Here is a 16,961-nt window from a genome sequence, read left to right on the forward strand (position 1 = left end):
CTAATGACCTGCTGTTCAATGAATGATGGAAAGTGTTTTGCAGGAGAGATTGTGATGTCTTGAAGTTAACGGGTGAATATAAAATGCTATCTCTTAATTATTTAATGCTATTAGAAATTTGTGTCAGAGCTTCTGATAATTAGCGTATAAAATTCTGAGGAATGGCCAAATGACCTTGACATTTAACCATCAAGAAACAATAATCACTTCATCCAAGTCAAATTTGTGCCACATTCAAAGAAATTCCCTCTGGGTGTTACTGAGCTATCATGTCCATGAGATCAAGATGAATGGATGGAAAACACATGGCCTGAGAAGAAGCCTCTGGCCCTGGTTGTCACCGTAGGACAATAAAAGCACCACTGGTGGCAGCGTTCCTGATTTTCAGTTCACCTAAGGATATTTAAAAAGAAAATCACCTGCTCATTAGCAAGCTGTTCCACATCTTTACTGCACCCGCCTCATTTATTGTTACACTTCGTACTGGATCACTTTGGCTTTTCTATCCTGTGTTTAAGTAGATCCAAGTGCAGGAATTCATAGTTTCTTTCACTGCCTCTGGTTTAGTAGCGGAAAAAAAAAAAAAACCTTCTCATTTGAATTCAAAGTCTTGATGAAAAGAAAAAGACAGACAGAACACATGAGCTCAAAAATCCCACTGCAAGATGTTGCATTAAATGTTCAGCTGCTTCCCCCAAATCAAGACATTTCCTTCCTCCTCTACTTGATTTTTTTTTTTTCCCTGTTATTGAAACTTAGAAAATTCACTGAACGTGATTTATACATTTCAGTTAGTTACGTATCTGACATGAGTGTCACATGCCAAATATCTGTAATAGATATCAGTTAACTCCATTTCCAGGCAGGTGATGCATCCCAGCCCCAGATGCTGACACTCATATTGTTTCTGTAATGAAATATGACAATGTGGCTGTCAAATAAGCCTCCATCGTCATGGGTGAGATTTCACTGTGACTCATGCCCGCACAGATAACAAGTCTGGCTGCTCCATGCTCAGATGAGTCAGAATTTAAATGTGTGTTTTAGTGAATTGGATATGACAGCTGCTGGAGATATTGGACACATTAAATGCTAAGCAATAAGGTGCTTTGATATACTTTGTGATATCCCTGACTAGATTGATGGGAGCGAGTGACATGTTGATATTAAAGGTTTGCATCAGTTAGTAGGACACAGAGCCATGTTGTTAAATTAGGACAAAAACTGAATGACTGCTACCTCTGTGGAACCAAATTTTGGATAAACTGATCTGTCCTTGACTTTCTATAATCTCCCATCCTCAAATGTGTGGAATCCTACAGGGATTTGCCACAGAAATGTGGTAGTAAATAATCCTGTGTGCGATATTGGCAGAGTGGTGATTTACCATAATCCCGGGACATTGGCTCAACCCCCAGGTCAGCGTGGAGGGGCCAGGTTCAAATCCAAAGTCACTTTATCAGCCATGTCTGTCCAAGCTTATCATTGTGTTACATAATGTCCACTTTTTGGGTTGTAGTGATTAAAACCGCTGTCAGATTCCTGTCAAGGCTCAAATTTCACCGGTCACTTTGTGCGGAAGTGCTCCTAAACATTACATCACCAACAGAAATGGTGTGCAGGAAAGATAAATCCAGTCATTGCAAAGCCGATGAATAAAAAACAGAAACAAATCGTCCAAGAGATTTTCACTCTAACTCAAACCCCAAAAGAGAGTCTAAACAAAGATCAAAAGAATGTTTTACAAAAAGTAGACAAAGGAAACAGGCAACACAAACAGACTGAGTACATAGTATGTGGATACAAATGCAGCACTTCCCCAGTGCCTTCTATTTTAACAGTGATGTACTCATTGTGTTGGGGTTGATGGCATTTTTCAAAGTGCCAAAACATTTCAGACATAATACATAAATAGGTACCACTGAGCCGTCCGATTCACACTCAAGAAGACAAAAAGACAAACAAAAATCAAATCATATTTGATTATTAAGACACCTTTTGCGGGATGCAAATCTGCCATCAGACCCACTGCTACTGTAGAACTGCTAAGATCTCATAGCAAGTTAGCAAGCCATAAGCAGAATTTTATAGTTATGTGCCCAAAAATATATTCACACAGATATGAAGAGGGTTGATATGAGCTTGTACAAGCAACCCAAACTTTTTTATACTTGCATGGATAGATTTGAAGAAATTGTGAAGGTTTACTTTGAAATCTAGCAGATATCAATTAACACATTTAAATGATCTAATAATTGAAAAAAAAAAACTATAATAATAATAATAATAATAATAATAATAATCTGACTTGCTTTGGCTGAAAACAGCAAGCGTGTGCAACGTACAGGCATTGGGTCAGAGCTAACTATACTGCCTTTATTAGTCTCTCGTGCTGCGACTCATTAAATGATGCTGTTTTAGTCATCTGGCACCTCAAAGGACACAGACTTCCACATCCTGCACTTATGCATTCTTGGCTCCATGTCAGCCATAACAGACAGTTCAGATTTTTTTTCATTTTTAAAATGGTATTTAATAAAAATCTAAAAATAAATAAATAAATAAAAAAACAAAGCCAAACAAACTTTTCCCCAACAATGCAAACTTCTGAACTTCTAAATGCAACTTCTTCACAAAAATAGGCCGTTGCAAATGCGGCCTCTGTGGACGAAGTTGTCAGGCTAGATCCAATCTCGCCAGAAAGCCCTTTTGCAATCCAAAAAACCCTATGCATGAAATGGATGAAGGCCAAACACTTCACATTTAGAAAACAATTGTTCTATGTAGCACAAGCACAAAACAGCTGTGCTAATACACACTTCAGCAGCAGCTGTCTTCCTTTATGCGGCACTCACCTCCTAAATAACAAATGGCCATTGAGGTTTAACAAATTAATAGACTCTGCAGATGAGTGTTGATATGTATTATATGAATCACACTGCCACCCACAAACCAGATTCACACAAATATGAGCACAAAAACACAGATGATTTGAGAAAGGCACACAAATTAAAAAGAATGATTATGTGCCCTTGGCGAGCAGGCAAGCATGACTATTGTGGCTCTCGTTCAATGGGCGGCTCAGTGCTGATGAAAACATGGAACATATTTATTTTATTCCGCCCCAGCTACCAGAGTGATTGTTATTTTCCCCTTTGAATAACAGGCTTCGTCCATGTTGTTCAAGTGTCTGAACTGTCGAAGAGGCAGGCAGCATTGTCTCAGTAACAATGCAGATAAATGAGGCTGTAGTCGCAGAGCTGAGTCCAGCTTTTGAGGATAATTTAAGGGGTACATGTGAGTGACGGTTTATTGATATTGGGGACAGCTCATGTTCCAGATGGCGACCTTTTAGCCCTGTGAGTGATAGACCCGATGACTAAATCTGGTCTGACTTTGTCAGTGACTACATGGCAGTTCATATTCAAGGCCTTGGTGTGCACATGCACGTGTGAAGAATTTGTCACAGTGACAGTGCTCTGATCTTGCTGAGTCAAATAAATAAATCAATCTCCACTCCAAAGCACGTACATGACAAAATTCTTCATAAATTCTAAAAATAAAATAATAATAATAATAATAATAATAAACATGAATTAGAGCCAGTCTTTCCTGTTTTCTGCATCAAGACATTAATGTACACTGATTTTGGAGTAAAGTAAAGTTGCTTTATTTTGGTAATTTGGCAACATCATTTGTCTTCTCCACATGAGTGCACATTTACAACAATATATGTTGGCATTACTGTCTGTAGGTTTGAATGCGACTGTGTGTGGCTGTTCAGTGCTGTCTGTCTCTGTGTGTTGGCCCTGTGGTGGACTGGTGACCTGTCCAGGGTGACCCCGCCCTCACCCAGTGCGAGCTGGAGATTGGCTCCAGCACCTCCTGCGACCCGGAAACGGAAAAGCGGTAGAATATGGATGGATGGATGGATGCACCGAATGAAAACCGGCTTATAAATATGTATAACTCATGACATTCAAACTTCAAGAACAATTACAAAAACTAAGTTAGGACGATAGAAGTTTGATATTCATCTTTCTTGTGTTTACTCTAAATACTGATCATCCACTTTAAAAAAAAAAAAAAAAAAAAAAAAGGTATACAAATGGTAAGGTGAGTCAAAATCCTACATAAATCTTATGACTGTTTAGGTAGAGCTGAAATTCACCTCCTTTCTTTGATTCCTGCAGTCACTTCATCAATAGTCTATTCAGACTCAGTACCATTGTTCTTTTGTCACTAAAGGCTCTGATGCAATATTATTCTCAAGGCCCCCTGGATGGAGAGGGTGGCACTGACAGCTTTCATCTTTAAATCACTTCCCGGCTCAGTTCTTCACACATACAAGAGCTGAAGACATCAGTGCATCGCTCCCAGGTTTGTGGTGGGAAACATCAAACATGCACAAATGGGAAAGAAGTTAAAAAAAAAATAAAAATTATATATATATATATATTTTACTGGCAACATCTAATCTGATCCCTGCTTTGATCAGGAGCAAACTGTGGCTCTGCTTCAGTCTCTTGCAAATGTTATAGCAATAACATATAAACTCAGTGAGGAAATGAAGCAGGCGCAGGAAGTTTGATTATTAGTTATCTGCACTTGCGTTTGAACTGAAAACTTGTGCATATTGAAAACAATATGTTGACTACTGTACACATATAATTTAACTACATAGGACTAGATGCTGTGATGGAAATGTTGTGAACTGCAGAAAAACAGGACGAATCACAGATGTCAACAGGTTAGTTAATGTAGAGCCACTCCAAACCTTCCACTGGATACCTCAATGTAAACATGATCTTACCTTAAACCGTCTCTTAAGGATGCAGCATACCATGTGTGCCTGGAGCTCCACCTTAAATATTCATAGCCTTTTAAACTTCCTATTAAAAATGCATGTATTAACCTTGGTTAGTATGGTTACTGCTAATACTGGTGTGACCCCTCTTTGTGTAGATGCTAAATGAATAAAAGAGCGCAGACTAGCTGAAGTACAGACTTCAGGGAAGAAATTCTTTCAACAATAGCAGCTGAAAATGTGGATTAAAGAATTTGGATGTGAGCCATGGGTTTACACCATGTACAGGCAGGTTGCACAGAGAAATGCACATGACAAAATCTAAACTTGTAAATATGTGTAGAGGGCAACACCGCGACAAGCAAAACACTGCAATTGTAAATCACACTAAGTGAAGAATGTCTCTTTGGCTTTTTAGCCATTAAAGCTTATTCCAACATTAATTAATTTTTCTAAACGTAACCTTTACGCAGGTTTGCTGAAACGATCAGCAATTTTGTCTAATTACTTGTACTAAGTTAACTGACATGACATTTTAGTCAACACACATCCAGAAACTATAAAATAGGACCAGAATGTAGTTGGCTTTTCTATGAATGAGATTTTTTGTCTTAATTTAACCCTCAGTCACCGTTTTTCCCTGTTGTCCATTTTGTCAACACCAACATCATGGCCATTTCCTCTGACAGTCAGACCAGCCAGCCCTAATACTATTAGCACATCTGAAATTAAGCACACAAAGCAGATGCCACAAGAAAGCAAGATCAGTGTCTCATTGAGAATCTGGGAATCAATGCAAACCTTCTTCCCTTCATCGGACCTTAAATCTCTATCCATTCCTCTAAAACCGGTCATTGTTCACTGCATGCCTGTTCCATAGCTTCTTTTATTAACCATCCTCTTTCTCCCTGTCATGTTTCTCCCAACTACCACCATGGTGCACACATGACTCACATTTAAGGACACGTGAAATGCATAGTAATATAAATGAGTGTATTGCACTTCGAACAATTGTGAGCGAGTACAGTAGGGTGGATGACAACAGATGACATCTGATAAGAGTCTGACTTGAGCTTCTTCCCCACACAGTTAGCAATGCTATTGATCAGTGGAATAACACTGGTAGAGAAGCTCAGTGCTGTGTTTTGCGAAAACAAAAAGGGCTGGCAAGTCAATAACACATCTCACTCAATGTTTACTGCGCAACAGAATGGAAGGACTTTTAACCATGGGGTCAGTGGATTGTTTGACATTAAATGAGCTAATAACAGCTCACATGGTGAAGAAGAGGTCCATAGGAAATCAGTACAGCAATACAAATGTGGAGGTACGACTGAGTTGGGGTATCAATTAACCAAAGCAAGCTAGATAGGGCTTAGGCACATTAATGTTAATGTAAATGTTCAGGACATTGGAGTGGCAGACATCCACAGAACTTCACTTCCCTCTGTGTCCTGTGCCAGCCTTGCACCACTGACCCTCATTATAAAAGTGCCCACGACCACCACGGTGAGCAACTCCACTCCTGTCTCAGTAATTTGTGCTGGAGGAGTGAAAAGCCATAAATCAACTTTGCGCTCTTCTTTTGATCTGACAGAGAGGTTTAGGAGTCGAGAGAAAAAGAGTGAGGCTTTGATGTCCATTCCTGTGATTTACAGATGTAACCGTATAAATTATATTCCAATAAAATACTTTTGATTTATTGATGTTTTAAAAAGTAGGTACAGATTGGAAGAAGAAAACAAGCAACCTGGGACAAAGGGAGCAACAAAACCTGCACTTCAGGGAAAACATTATTCACAACAATATCAAACTATAATTATAGTATATTAAGATAAAATAATACTTTATGTGAAACGTTTGTCTCTTCCCACAGGTTCGATAGAATACCATAACAGAAATATAATCAAACTAATCAATAATTCTTCAATAACTCCAACATTTAATATTTTGCCAGAGATAAATTATTATCTTACTGTTCCCCTGTAATATGTAGTAATATAACAAACAATGGGGCTGCACAGACTGCATGGTCATATGCAATTATACTTTCATCATTTACCCTTAAGAAAAAGCTAAGAAAGCATCCACAAAAGATTTTTTAATAATTATGTTGTGCTGTTAAATGGTTAAAGAGGTGCCAGTGTTCACAGCTGAGAGCAAAAAACAGACCAAGGACCATGCTAATCACAAATCACAACACACAAATACAGGGCAAATGCGATCACAACACGAGCATGTTTCCAGCATACTTGCAAAGTAAAGACTTTCAATGAGCTCTGGAATCAATGCCTTATCTAAGAAATGCTTGCATTGTGGTTTTCCTGCTAGATGCACAGATGAGTTTAAATCTTACACTGTGAAATCATCTCGCTGATAAATATATAATTGTGACAGCATATATTTTAATTGTTTAAGTGTACTGCCTAAATCCTAGTAACCAAAAAAAAAAAACTGTTATGAAAGATTTTTTTTATATCTGATCTGAACAGGTTCGGTACCACAGCATTACGTGGCTCGCGGTTATCAAACATTACAGGTAAATAAAATACAGCACTATGACTGAATCAAAACACAACAAAAAGATAATTTAGAAACACCGCCTGACTCACATTCTATCAGGGAGTCGAATCTCTCAGCCTGAGCCAAGACTTCACAGGCCTCTGAAAACTATTCAAACTGAAATTGTGTTTTAGTGGTGCAGCCTTGAGAGTGTGAGAATGAGATTCAACACAAATCCAGCAGCCACCTACGGCAAAAGGCTGTAATGAATTTTTATTGCTGCACTGGCAATAAGTGCTGAATTGAGAGGCGATGCAAGCAGTTAAAAACCTAATTCAAATGTGTCATAGAGGTGGGAAAGGTGAAAGAAGGGCTGCGCAGTTTAAATGATCACCGGATGGAAGAATTATGAAAGGATCACAGACGTAAAGATCATCAGTAAAACTGTGGTGCAACTTAAAAAATATCAGCAGAGATTTTCTATATGGCATGCCAGATATTACTTCAATACAAAACTACACTTTAACACAGTTTTTGACTGTACTGAGACTTAAAAAAAAAAAAGAAGAAGAAGAAGAAGAAGAAGATTTCAACCTTGGCTTAGGTTCAAATCCTCTTACACTTTACTGACACTGTCTCATCTTGAATAATCCCAACTCAGTCTGGAACCTCTGATCCATAGGCAAAGCAGTCCTCTAAATTCAGATACAAGAAATTGTTTGATCCGGACATGGGGCCTTTTAGATTGGACATGACACTCTGCTCTGATCACATACAGGCAAAGGGTGGAACAGAAGACTATCATCTTGTGACACTGTACGATAGCAGTCACTTTACGAGACAACATACAAGATGCAGCCTACCCAGGAGTGTTACAAAGACATGAGAGCTGGATCTAAAATACAATTATCATTTGAATGGCACGCCATCACAGCTTGTAGAGCTGATTAAGTAGTTCACAACCCCTGCAAAGTGAACGGACAGGCTTAAGGTCATCCGCTCTTCAGACGCTGGCTCTCGTTCGCTCTCCAGAATGTGCTTCAAATGCTGCAGCATTGCATAATTTAATAGCTCAAATTTGGGTTATCTAGTTACATTAATATGAATCAAAGAAATGCATTAAGCATGCAAAAGTTTTTTCTGTCGTGTTAATTAACTAAGACGTTATCTATGTAAAACACTACTCATTTAAATTACTGTTAAAGTCTACAATTTTTGTAATTAGCCTTAAAATTTAAACTTGCAATGGCTGTATGGAAATGTTGTGGAAATAACAGTGGGCAAGTAAGTGACTGAAAAAAGGAAAGTTGTGACCCAGACACATTAAGAAATGCAGATACCAAAACTAGTCCAGAAATCTAATTTCATTTTCAAAATTCAGCCAAAATGGGAGCGGAAAGATATGAAATTTTTAAATAAACATTTTAAATGGTGCTTCAACATGAATAAAAAAAAAAAAAAAAAAAAGTGGCAAAAGTATATTAAAAAAAATGTTAAAAGGCAGAATTTTCAGTAGCTGACCTTGCTTCGCAGACTTCTATAATACATACAACAATAATAATCCAAAAGTCATGTAACACACATATCTCAGATGCATACTAATAATTTATCCAACAGCTGTTTCGATTCATATTGACTTGAATCGATAGTCTCTTGAGTATGAGATTAATACTGGTCAGAGGGCAAATACAGTACAGACGGAGCCATCAACAACAACAGATGCAAAACTCTGCTGGATTCCATGTTTAATCATAGTGCATGTGTCCCAAAGCGCCTCCTCCACATATGCTGACTGCCACATACGCCCACACACACAAAACTGTCTGGTAGGAGTGCTGGCAGTCATAGTAGATTTTATGTATATTAAATATATCTATTGGCCACTCCTTTACACACTCCAGCGAGTTGTAGGACTTACTGTAAGTTCTGAACACTTAAATAATGTACTGAATTTTTATGGCGACTATCTATCCGCCCATTTTCTTAACCACACAGATGTAACATTTGAGAGATGTCATTAAAGGCAGAGCCTCCATAAAGATTTCGGTTCAGAGCACAATTTTTTGTTGACATTTGAGCAAACTACATGAAATAAATATCATATCAGGACCTTTAATTTTTTTTCCTATACAAGGTCACTGCTCTCACATCTTTCAAACTCGGGATCTTCAAAAGCCAGTTCACAGGGTTTAATGCCCATATAAACCTGCTCGTGTTCTCTATCCTCATTTTATTCGGAAAAGATTTTTTTTTTTTAAATTTGTTTTATCATGTTCTGTATGTTGCCAGTACGTTTAATTGGGAATTGCCTTACAAGAGGGGCGCTATAAATCTGCAGGGTAATAATCGGTTCCTTTAATGCCCATCTGGTTTCAATTTTTCAGTATTTTAACAGCAATCCTAATGGATAGAATCAAGGTGCCTTTATATCAAGAGGGACAATGTTAACTCACTGACTGTCTTCTAAGCCAAAAAGCATGTCAGTCATCATTGAAACCATCTACAGTGGGATTTCTAGTAAGCTTTTGTCAGCAGGCTATAACACATCTATAACCAGATTTCTTCACAATAGATCTATCGCGAGGCCTGATCTTTCTGTTCTCTGCTCCCTAAATCATTTGATTGATTGAAATTAATGCTGCCAGTAAAAAGTCATGTTGTTAAATAGCCTGACCCACAGGACTACAATCACAATCAAAGAACATTGAATTTATTGCGTCGTCCTTTTTGTTTTGAAGTACTAACGATCCACCAAACAGAGGACTTGCACTGCATTTCAGCAGATGGGATGCAGCGATGCCCAAGCAAATGGCACAAATTAGCTCTCGCACTCGGGCTTTCATCCGCATAGGATTGTGTCTCTACGCAACAAGTATGTAATAGGCTTAACAGATCACAGCTGAAAGATCCTTGGTCCGGAGCTTAAGCCAGTCTTGAAGGCAATTACAACCACAATGTTTTCACACCACACAGCGGGAGAGCAGGCCCAGACAGGATGAGCCAAGGGTGGGGAATGATGGTGAAACCCTTCATCACTGTCACATATTCCCTGTGACTGTCAGCCTCGTGTGACCGCAGGCAGCACAGGCTGCTCATTTCAATATTCAAACAAGGAATTGAAAAGCAACAAACGTGGCAACCACAGCAGCCTAAAGTCATTTTGGCCATGACAGGTGATGACTCCACTTTCAGGCACACAAAATAGGCAGACCTATCAAGCTCCATATCTCATCTCAGCTGCCTGTCAAAGCCACTTTCCCCGACCGTGAGTTGGAACAGCAAAAAAATTTTCTACATTTGCGTCCGGCAAAAACCTGTCCATATAGTTTAGAAATATAAAACTGAAGAACTCAGGCTTCGAGCAGCATAGTATGCTGCAACGCAGCTTTACGGACAGATCAGAGGAGGAGGTTCGTTTGATAAGATCCGGGAAGCAGGACTGAAATTCTGGGTATTAATTAACATATTGAGTTCATAGTAGAACATCATGCTTTGCATTGTATATATTTTTTTTTTACTATTATGTACATTTGAGAAATGTCTAGGCGTACTTTCAACAGAATACATCAAATAAAGGAATACGAAAGGAAAATCTTGACATTTGGGAAACTGGCTTCTTTCATTTCTTACAAAGCGTGAGATTAGAAATTTGACATTTCTCTGATAAACATGAAACTGGAGCAAAGCAGTCCATTAACTTAGCTTAGAAAAAAAACAGCAGAAGTAGGCCCAATCAGAGTTAGTATAGTGGTTTCCTGTTTGCAGTCTGTATGCTATGATACTAAGAGCAGCAGCTTCATAATCGATTGACATAAAAGAGGCTGGTGTCAACCCTGTCATCATATCATCAGCCAAAATGCTGAAGCGTTTCCTTTAACTCGCGTCACAAGCCACACAGCGTTGAAGCAACAGATTTACAGCCAGCACAAACCAATCAGCTATTCTGTCTGCTCTAACAGCTTGAATGTTCTGCTTTAAGAATTTAAATTATAACAAACTCTCTCCTTTATGGTGACAGAAGTTGACTTTCATTTACATGGCTTGATATTACAGGTAACACAAACCAAGCTGGATGGCTCTGAGGCTCAGACTGAGTGGTGCAGTGCCAGCATGCATCTAGGGATTACTTATGGGCCTGGCTTACAGTAACTACTTCATAATGTTAGAGAGACAGACAGAAAGAGCGAGAAGCGGATGCCAGTGCCAGAAAATATTAAACACACACACACACACACACACACACACTCTTCTCTGCTTCACTGCACTTCAACATGAGGCACAGACAAGAATTCTCATTGTGTATAACTATTATGTTTAAGTAGAACATACTTTTGAACACAAACACTCAAACATAGAACACTGCCCTTGTACACGTGTTGATAATTTACCCAAAACTAAGGTTTGGTCTATAAAATGTTGTAATATAGTGAAAAAAAAATTATACTATACTTTCCAAATTGCACAACATTCTTTATACCCAAAAACAATTACTCAATCAATATGACATTGATTGAGAAAATACTTTATTATGAAAATAAAAAATTGTAAATATGAACAGCTCAACAGAACAAGCATGAAAGAAAACAAACAGTGAAAGAGAGACCAAGATGTCGGAAGGCAACACTGCATGAGAGGAAGATGGCCCAGTCTGATCAAACTTTAATGTAATCATTTCAATTCTGAGTTTGGCTACATGAGGGGAAAAAAGGGAAGGGGGGGGGGGGCAGCAAGTCCTGTGACGATCTACATTTGATTGTCCTACTCCTCTTTTCTCCTTATCGGATGTTCACACCTTTATCCAACTCCCTGCTCCCTGTCTATCTCTGTCTTCGCTCTCTCTCACGCTTGTCCTGTTCTTTATTCAGCAGACACCACATCACTCAAGTGTATTGGGGATTCCTGCCAGCTCTGCTGCATGACAACAAGGAAAGCCTGTATTTGGTGAGGGGTGGTGAGGTGAGGTGAGGTAAGAGGAGCTCGGAAAGGTGTCTTAAACAGCAGCCTTTGCTCTGTGCTAGCAGAAACACAGCAGCCCAGGTAATCAGTGCCAACTAGCTCCGATGGACTACCATGGTTAAATCTGACTTAGGGCCATCAGCATAGTAAGCAAACGCATAGTAGGCTTGCTACTGAGTTAAGAAAAAAAAAAAACATAGTAATATCAGTAAGTGGAAGCATTTCGACTCCTCCTAATAAGCGTTGTAGAAAGCTGTTAAAGAGGGCCCTGTTCCATTAAGCAGCCAGCCACCGAGTCAGGGAACACAATAACACGTCCCTGAAAATGATCAAGCGAAACGGTACGCAGCCCCAATTAATGTCGTCAACAACACCTTTGGTTCCCTTCCTTAGACAGGACACACTGTCTGCTGGGAGGAAGGCAGCACGGAGCTGGGTGAGAAGCACGCAGTAATTCCTTAAAACACACAAAACACACATAGCGCTGCTATTTAAGGTATGTTAGTAAGCCCAATCACCTCCATTAACTCAAAGTCGCATTATTTAGCCAAAGAAATGGCGAGATGGAGGCATGAAACTCACCTGGATCCGCAGATCGGGGGCTCAGCTTCCTGAAGGTGTGGGGCTGACCAGTTGTGTTTTTTGGACGGGCCTCTGGAAAACACATCGGGGGCCACACTGTTAGTCTGCACCAACGACCTCCTCTCCGATCACTCACTAGCGCCATTACGTCTTTCGCAGCCAATTATCTGTGTGTTCAATTTATTTCTCATGCGACGACACTGACCATCATTTTGAAGGTTTTCCCTCAAAGACTTCCGGTCACCAGGGATGGGCATTGTTGAACTTTGTTCTTCTTCTTCCTGTTTATCCCTCCATGCCAAACCGGAACTAATCCGTTGATTGAATGATTATGTTGTATGACCGATGCTAAAAGAATCTCATTTATTTTTCTAACCTCCACTGAAACTCCGTCCTTCTGGCCATCTCATGCCACCTTTTGTTTTTGATGGCTTTCTAATTTATTGCCTGAGACGCAGAAAATAGGGTGAACTGGCAGACCCCTTAACATCAGCTGTCTCCTGTCATTTGGAGAAATAAGTAAGAGTGTTTTTCTATTGTATACACAGATCCTTCTACTGTAGCCAAACCATTTCCAAAGTTTGGTTTTAAGGGCTTTACTTGTGCATCACTAGAAATAATTATAATTAATTTTAGCCATAATTTCATACAAATGTACCATGATGACCAAAGGTTTGATAATTTTGTCATAGGTTTCTTTTCTGGTCAGTTCTCTAATTTTTGTCATTTTAGGATTTCTGGATGTTAAGAAATGCTGGTATGATTTGGAAATTATGTAACGGTGTATTTTAATGGCTGCAGTGATCCAACAACTCCAAATATTCCAGCTATCTTGTGTAATTCTTCATATAAATTTTGACCTAACACAAGGGATTAAAAAACAACAACAACAACAATCTTAAATGGGTTTGAGCAACATTTGACTCCATAGCATGAGTTTGTAATGACTGATTGTTCCTAATGAGTACTGAATGAATGAGAAGTCAGCAAAGTTTTATTTTCTGTCCACAAATAAGAACATTAATAAATATGTTTCCACTGTAACATTTGAGGAGGGCAGGCTCAGAGTGACCTGAACAACTCAGTGCCTGTTTGGAGAGGGAGGAATTGAAATGTCAGCCATTGAAGTCAGTGAGCTAAGAAAACACCAGACAAATAAAAGCATGTCTGATGTTTGGAAAACTGATGAAAACCCAGTTTGACTTTACCAGAACCTTGACAGCTCCTTGCAAATGAGGGCAGCACTCAAAAATTGGCCTAAATTGAAACTAGATTGATGGTCTCTCTTGTTGCAGCGAAAATCAATGTTTGAAGATATGAAAGATGGTGAGAAGTATCAGAGATAAGTAGACGTTACTGTATGTATTTGTCTGTGGACATATTAATCAGCCCAGCAGTAGAGCAAGTGAGAAAATAAATTCCTACCCGGCTGATATACAAGATTAGTTAAATAGACAGGTACACAACTCAGATGGAGGAGCCATTAAATGTTCCGTAGGATTCAATTCAACCTCCACATTTCTACACGTAACCAATCCTGCAGAAAGTTTCATTTTCCAAGGTGTGAAGCCACCTAAATATAATTTAGTGCACACTAATCTGAAGAGCTCTTTTACCATTAGTCGGAAGGTCATAGTTGTCAGAAGGAAGCAAATGAAAGATAGGCTTCAGTTTCAATGAAGATCCACACTACAGTGAAGCTCTCCAACCTTGTCTCTGATTAGATATTTTACTGTGATCGTATCCCGTCTGAAGAATGCACAGGGTTTGATAGGCTAAGAGAATAATATAGTTTGGTTTTTACTCTTTGTATTTATCATTCAGCTCTTGCAATTGTGAAACAGCCCAATGCGTCAGCTCTCTCGAAAATTCAAAGGTGGAATTTGACTTAGGGATGTGATGCATGAATAATTTTTTAATACAGCTTCGCTTCCTTTTGCCATTTATGAGATGTAAATACAAAAAAGATACAGCCAGAATCCGCCCCATGTGACTGTCCCCTCTGTGGTATTTCTCTCGGTGAAGATGATTCATTATCATGTCCATATTCCCAGTGAAGGCTGGGATGTTTATATCTGTAACAAGAAGTCTGAGACCATTTCAGAAGCACATTATCACTCCAGCTCCCCTCTTTGCCTGTTGTGCTCACAAAAGAATTAAGAGATCAAGTGTTCCTGGCTCCAGCTTTACAATTGTTCTTCACATATCACCCGTGTGGTTGGAAAGTTTGGTCAGCCAGTAGCTCACGAGGCAGGTCAGTGGATTAACACAATATGTCAGCGAGAGGTCACTCCATCAGATTGTACCGAAAATGCAAAACTAATGGCACGTGAATTTTCATTGCGAGTATGTCAGTATATGCAAAGCACTGCTTTACTTTAGTGCTGCAGCCTCGCTGGGATGCCAGGGTGGCTGTTACTCAGTCCTCACATAAGAACCTGTGTTCTTACAGGTGACAGTATTTGAGACTAAGATCAATTTGGAGCCATGGGAGTAATGACACACATTGCTTTAACTGTCAGGCCCGTCATAGGACTATTTGGTGTTTTTAATTACATTTAACCAAAAGTCTTCTTAATACAAAGTAGATCATATAGCCCCACCTCACAAGGTTGTGTGAGATGTATCTTATAGGATACATGTTTAATGTGATAAATCATTTAAGAGCATTCAATTTGTGATGTTATTTTTCAGGCTTTTAAATGCCAGTGAAATATTTCAGCCTTGAAATATCCTATAACTGCTCAAGAGGAGGTTTTAATAACAAATAAGGCATACTGGTAGAAAGAGGTGCTGTTACTTATGTGGACAATGTGTGTCTTGGGAGGTCATTAGAGCAAGCTGAGTAATTCAGTAAATAAGCTCCTGGCAAAGTCAGTACATTTCCTCTTTCTAACAACCCCGACATGCCGGCAGGAAGTCAGGCTTACATCCAATCAGCCCCTTGGAAAACTCAATCCACCTGGCTTTGTGTTGAGATAAGCAGCAATCGGACCAAAGTCTGCAAACCCCCTAAAAACATAAATATAAAGATATATATAACACAGGGAAATTTAATTAAGCTTTAGCTGGAAGCATCTGATAAGTTTATGGAAATTAAAGTTTTATGTAAATTAGTTGTCTGCCTGGCCATGTGCCAGATCACAAGGGGCTACAATATATTGCATTCGAATTAGCTGCCTCAGGAAGCTCAGCAGTTATGCCTAACAACCCCAAAGACATTACATAGAATCGAAAATGTATTTGAATAAAGATTTCACATTATCTACTCACTCAACATCTCACCTATTGCTGTACATTGTGAAACCCATCAGCTAATCGAACTTCAGGCATGTCTTTGAGATATAAAGACCTGGATGACCTGCAACCTTTTATTTCTGAACTTGGGAGTCATTTTTGGGAGTCAGCAGGTCATGTCCATTGTCCCTCATAATAAAACAAGTTAAGACAGCATTCTTTCACCCAAGCAATACTGCAAAATTACAGAACATCCTGTCTCAAGAGGATGCAGGGAAACTAGTCCATGCATTTGTTACCTCGAGACTACACTACTGTAATCCATTACTATCAGGATGTCCCAACAATTCTCAGCATTCTCAACATTCTTCAGAACACTGCTGCATTAATATTAACAGGAACTAGAAAAAGCAATCACATCTCCTGTGCTAACTTCTCTTCAGTGGCTCCCAGTAGAATTCAAAATCCTTCTCCTATCATACAAAGTTCTCAATGACCAAGCTCCATCGTATCGCGGAGAGCTCATAGGTCTATAGGCCTCGACTGCTGGGGGTTGCCATCAGCAACCCCCCCCCACCTCTCTCTCTTTTCCTCCCCCATGCATGTACATTACATCATTACATGTCTCTGGCTTTGTTTAATCCTGTAGTCTGTGTTTTTTCCCTACAGTCCTACAGATGCTGAATCATCTCTGCTCCATGTTCCCGCTCAGTTCCCATTGCTGCAGTAGTTACCTTTATTTATCATTACTCACTTCCCATTGTTACCTCTACTGCTAATATTTACTAGTGCACATTAAGAATTACCAGGTTGCAATCGCTGTATGTTTTGTTTGTATTTTCCGTGGCATCGACTCTTCTCCTGTTCTTGTTCGCTC

This window comes from Echeneis naucrates, chromosome 8 (genome assembly GCF_900963305.1).
Source record: "Echeneis naucrates chromosome 8, fEcheNa1.1, whole genome shotgun sequence".
NCBI classification, from domain to species: Eukaryota; Metazoa; Chordata; class Actinopteri; order Carangiformes; family Echeneidae; genus Echeneis; species Echeneis naucrates.